This window comes from Giraffa tippelskirchi, chromosome 7 (genome assembly GCF_054371585.1).
Source record: "Giraffa tippelskirchi isolate mGirTip1 chromosome 7, T2T-mGirTip1v1.2.pri, whole genome shotgun sequence".
Classification (NCBI taxonomy): domain Eukaryota; kingdom Metazoa; phylum Chordata; class Mammalia; order Artiodactyla; family Giraffidae; genus Giraffa; species Giraffa tippelskirchi.
In genome coordinates, this window is record NC_137281.1 from 66,751,716 (window position 1) to 66,757,682 (window position 5,967).

A 5,967-nucleotide genomic window follows, 5' to 3' on the forward strand; every position below is an offset into this window, starting at 1 on the left:
TACATTGGATAGAAAAACACAGGAAGATGTTTACCATCAGCAGTGGTCAAGCAAAAAGAAATAAAGAAAGATAAAATTTAGCAAAAAACAAAACAAAACAAAAAAACACTAAATTGTTATATCCATTACCGGCCTGGGTGAAAGAAAGAAATAATCTAATAGATTTTGGTGATAGCTGTGTACACCGGGAGTAATACTCTTTTGGTTAGAGATATCAAAATTCTTTATAATATCTATAATTCTCTATTGTATATTTGGGGCTTCCCTAATAGCTCAGACGGTAAACAATCCACCTGCAGTGTAGGAAATGCAGGTTTGATCCCTGTGCTGGGAAGATCCTCTGGAAAAGGGAATGGCAACCCACTCCAGTATTCTTGCCTGGAACCACGGACAGAGGAGAACATGACTGAGTGACTAACACGTCCGTACTTTCACATTGTATATTCATTTGAGAAATTATCCTAGGGACCCAGAAATAAATTAATGTATGTTGAGGTTTTTATGGTATTAGAAACAATGACTTTTTGTTTGATGCATCCACTTGAAAGAATAATATGCGATTGTTAAAAATAATGTTTACATAGTTTACAATGATATGGGAAATGTCTAAATTATGATGTTAATTAAGATTATATGTTAAATATATGGTATAATTTCAAAAATATATGTGAGAAATGAACAAAAACCCATATATGGAAGAAAGAGTGAAAGTAAAATGCCCTAGAAAATTGAGAATTTTCCTTTTTGATATCAGTACTAAGAGTTATATTTAATCTACTTAAAATGTATTCTAAACTTTGTCTAATCATCCTGATTTATTTTTGTTATTACTCCCCCCACCTTTTCCTTAGATGATTTTCTAATACACAATCTTGGTAAAAACCAGAGCAAGCAGCTTTGTCTTTCTTTTGTTCCTCTGTCCACTCCATGGGCTTTGTATTTTGGGTTCTGAGAGGACCCTTTATGGTGTAGGAGGGGGTATAGGCTGAGGATAAGAACATATGGGATCTGTGTTCAGTATCCCACAACCTAGCTTCTGTGACTTGGGCTGCTTACTTAGTATGTCTAGGTCAAAACCAAAAATGTGTGTGTCAAATTGTCACAAACACTCTTTTTTTTTTTTTTAAATAAATTTATTTATTTTAGTTGAGGGCTAATTACTTTACAATATTGTAATAGTTTTTGCCATACATTGACATGAATCAGCCATGGGTTTACATGTGTTCCCCTTCCTGGACCCCCCACCCACCTCCCTCCCCATCCCATCCCTCTGGGTCATCCCATTGCCCCGGCCCTGAGCCCTTGTCTCATGCATCGAACATGGAATGGTGTTCTGTTTCACATATGATAATATACATGTTTCAATGCTATTCTCCCAGAACGTCCCACCCTCACCTTCTCCCTCAGAGTCCATAAAATTGTTCTATGCATCTGTGTCTCTTATTCTGTCTCGCATATAGGGTTATCGTTACCATCTTTCAAATTCCATATATATGCATTAGTATACTGTATTGTTGTTTTTCTTTCTGGCTTACTTCACTCTGTATAATGGGCTCCAGTTTCATCCATCTCAGTAGAACCGATTCAAATGTATTTTTTTTAATGGCTGAGTAATATTCCATTGTGTATAGGTACCACAGCTTCCTTATCCATTCGTCTGCTGATGGACATCTAGGTTGCTTCCATGTCCTGGCTATTGTAAACAGTGCTGCGATGAACATTGGGGTACACGCGTCTCTTTCAATTCTGGTTTCCTCGGTGTATATGCCCAGCAGTGGGATTGCTGGGTCATATGGCAGTTCTATTCCCAGTTTTTTAAGGAATCTCCACACTGTTCTCCATAGTGGCTGTACCAGTTTGCATTCCCACCAACAGTGTAAGAGGGTTCCCTTTTCTCTACACCCTCTCCAGCATTTATTGCTTGTAGACTTTTGGATAGCAGCCATTCTGACTGGTGTGAAATGATACCTCATTGTGGTTTTGATTTGCATTTCTCTAATAATGAGTGATGTTGAGCATCTTTTCATGTGTTTGTTAGCCATCTGTATGTCTTCTTTGGAGAAATGTCTGTTTAGTTCTTTGGCCCATTTTTTGATTGGGTCGTTAAATTTTTATTTTAATAAATTTATTTATTTTAGTTGGGGGCTAATTACTTTACAATATTGTAATAGTTTTTGCCATACATTGACATGAATCAGCCATGGGTTTACATGTGTTCCTCTTCCTGGACCCCCCACCCACCTCCCTCCCCATCCCATCCCTCTGGGTCATCCCATTGCAAACACTCTTAATGTGGTTTTAAGCAGAAAGAATAGAAAGTGATGATTTAAGAAGTCCACTGTAGCCCATAAATAGATGAAATCCCTCATCCAGTTTTTGAACCTGGGCCACTCAGGATTGTGGGAGATTTCCAAGTCAAAGAAGAGACTATGAAATCATAGATAATTTCTCACCGCATTTTTTTTTCCTCTCAGCAGGAATTTTTAAAATCTTATTTAGGCATTTAACACACATATCATCAAAGTGGGAGGAAGAAAGACCAGATGATGCAGAAATATGGACCAGATGACCTGTTAAGAATTGTATTGGTTTTGTCACCCTGCCATGTTAGAATGTAATAAAAATTCTCTTTTTTTTAATTATTTTTTTAAATTAGTTTATTTTCTATTTTTTAACTTTACAATATTGTATTTGGTTTGCCATACATTGGCATGAATCCATGGGTGTACATGTTTTCCCATTCCAGAACCCCCCTTCCACCTCCCTCCCCATCCCATCTCAATTCTAATAGGAAGCTATCAACCTTCTTAGATCCAGGTATTGTAAGTTTCCCATATTTTTTTGGTTTTAGATTTTTTAGTCATTCAACAGATATTCATTGAACACTGCTCCAGGTGTGGCAGTGAGGATATCTAGCACAAAAAATTCCTGCCTTCGAGCTACTCCTAATGTAGGGTGGGAAGGTGGAGGAAGGCCAATACAGCATAGTGTGCAAAAGTCCAGGATGGAGATGATATAGGTGTACAGTGGAAGTTATTATAATCTAGACTAAGGTGAAGGGAGAGATAATTTTCCTTGTGGAAAATTTAAAGGATGTTTAAGAGTCAGTCAGTAGAATTGGAAATGGGTATATAGGATGAGGCAGTAAGTTGGGTGATGGAATAACATCTGGATGGCAATGAGGTGTGAATGAGCATGATTTGGTCAGAAATTTAGAGTACTCCGCAGGAGTGAATAGGGAGGGGAGCTGAAGGATAACATGGATGGGTTTACAGGGTCCAGGGACTTGTAATGAGACTAAAATGCTTAGATGTTATCTTGAATATAAAGAAGAGTCTTTGAAGAATTTTAAACTGGGTAATGACATGACTGAATGATTGAGTTTAATAAATATCATTGTGATTGAAGTGTGGACCACTGATCAGGTGTCTGGGTGAGTAAGATGACGGAGACACCAGCTATGATGTTATTGTAGCAACCATCAACTTATTTTGCTAATTAGTCTAAATCTAGTGCTGAGAACTAAGGTTGGGTACGGTGAAAGTGAAGTGAAAGTATTAGTCATGCAGTTGTGTTTGAACCTTTGCAAACCCATGGACTGTAGCCCACCAGGCTCCTATGTCCTAGGATTTTCCAGGCAAGAATACTGGAGTGGGTAGCTATTCCCTTCTCCAGGGAATCTTTCCAACCCAGGGATCAAACCTTGATGTCCCACATTGCAGGCAGATTCTTTACTATCTGAGCCACCAGGGAAGCCTGCAGTATGGTAGGTACTCAAAAATGTTTATAGAATAAACAAATGAGTGAATAAATGAATCAATGAATGGATGAATGAATGAAGGTTAAGGAATAAGATTTGAAAGGTTGCAGTGATTCATTTTGGTATAAGATGGACTAGTAAAGGGAAAAGTCAAGGATGGTTTCCGTGGTTATAGTAGATGGTGGAAGAAATATAGAAGAGAGCCAGGTGCATTGCACAGTGCAGTTGGGAGTTGGAAGTGTGGCTATGAATAATATTTAGGAAAATTATTTTCCCATAACTGGGTATTTCTAATAAACTTATATATATATATATGTGTGTGTGTGTGTGTGTGTGTGTGTGTATAAAATTTTATTACAAAAAATTCCATGAAGCTATCAGTCTAAAAAAGAATGAGAATTTCTTCTTAATGGTTACAAAACAAGAGATGTAATATTTTGGGGAGTTGCTTATTTTGTCAGTAATTTAACTTTGTACTTTGGCAAAATTACTAATTTAAAGCACAAAAAATAATCTGTGTGTCTTTGCTTTCAGATTTGAGATTTGGTTTAATTGTGTTGCACATTGAATTCTCCCAATATATTTTTTGAAATGTCTTATAAGAGGTAGTGACAAATATTTCTTGGTAAACCTCTTCTCATCCAAGTTCTTGTGGCAGCTCATGATTCATGGATAGTCCAAGAAATGTCACAGAGTTTTTCATGCTGGGACTCTCACAAAACCCCAAGGTGCAGAAGGCTTTGTTTGTGTTCTTTTTGATTGTCTACCTGGTCTCTGTTGGGGGCAACCTGCTTATCATGATCACCATTGTCTTCAGCTCCATCTTGGGTTTGCCTGTGTACTTTTTCCTCTCGTGTTTGTCCTTTATTGATACACGCTATTCCTCATGTATGACTCCCAAACTCGTTGCTGACTCCTTGTATGGAGAGCCATCACTATTGAGGGCTGCCTGGGTCAGTTCTTTGTTGCCCATTTACTGGGAGGAACTGAGATCATCCTGCTCACTCACGGTGATGGCCTATGACCGCTACGTGGCCATCTGCAAGCCCCTGCACTACACGACCGTCATGAACAGGCATCTCTGTGCTCTGCTGGTGGGGCTGGCTTGGCTGGGGGGCTTCCTGCATTCCCTGGTTCAGCTCCTGCTGGTCTTGCAGTTGCCCTTCTGTGGGCCTAATGTGATCAATCACTTTGTCTGTGACTTGTACCCCTTGCTGGAACTTGCCTGCACCGACACCTAAGTCATCGGTCTGCTGGTGGTGGCCAACAGTGGCGTGATCTGCCTGTTAAACTTTCTCCTGCTGGCTGCCTGCTACCTCGTCATCCTGCGCTCCTTGAGGTCCCACAGTGCAGAGGGGAGGCACAGAGCCCTCTCCATCTGCGGGGCCCACTTCACAGTTGTTGCTTTGTTCTTCGTGCCATGTATATTTATTTACATGTGGCCGTCATCTACCTTGTCCATTGACAAAATAGTGGTTGTGTTTTACTGTATTTTGACACCTATGTTCAACCCCCTGATTTATACCCTGAGAAATGCAGAGATGAAAAATGCCCTGAAAAATCTCTGGAAAAAATGAGCTGTTGTGGATGGAGGATACAGGAACCTAGGGAAAGAAATGACCAGTCACTCTCAGAGAAGAATTCTTATTGTCATCATCAAAATATTTCAGAATAAAGCTGATTTGAATGTTTGAAATTATGCCTATTATATCCATATTCTATGTTGTTGACCATGCAAGTGAGTATATGCCCCTTCATGTTTTTAATTCTTAAGTTTGTCCTAAACCGCAGAGCATGGAAACATCACTTTTCTTTTCCCAACTTTTGTTTGAGATGGAGCCTTCCTCAGTCTGGGGTCCTTAGAGTCTATCATGAGCAAAATCTCCTTAATGAAATGTTACTAACCTGGTCCTCCAACTCTGCACATCAGAGTACTGATCACAACAGTTATTGATGATTCACCTGTACCTGATTTATACTGATAGTGGTATCAGAAAGAATCTATAGTTTGATGAGACTTTGAGAATACAGGGAATACAATTAAGATTGACTGAACTAAAGTCATGGAAGTGTATAGAATAGATTTATACACTAAAACATACGTATGATTGTATACTAACTGTAATGTGGTGTGAAATTCTGAAACAAATGTCCAGTGTGCACATGCGACCACACACACTTGCACCCACATACACATATTCCCCCTA

The 5,967-nt window shown here is 39.0% G+C and overlaps 1 pseudogene; it reads left to right on the forward strand.

Annotated features, from left to right (window-relative positions):
• The first annotated feature begins 4,428 nt into the window (after positions 1-4,428).
• On the forward strand, positions 4,429-5,337 carry LOC145512195 (olfactory receptor 4C3D-like; annotated as a pseudogene).
• The last annotated feature ends 630 nt before the right edge of the window (positions 5,338-5,967 follow it).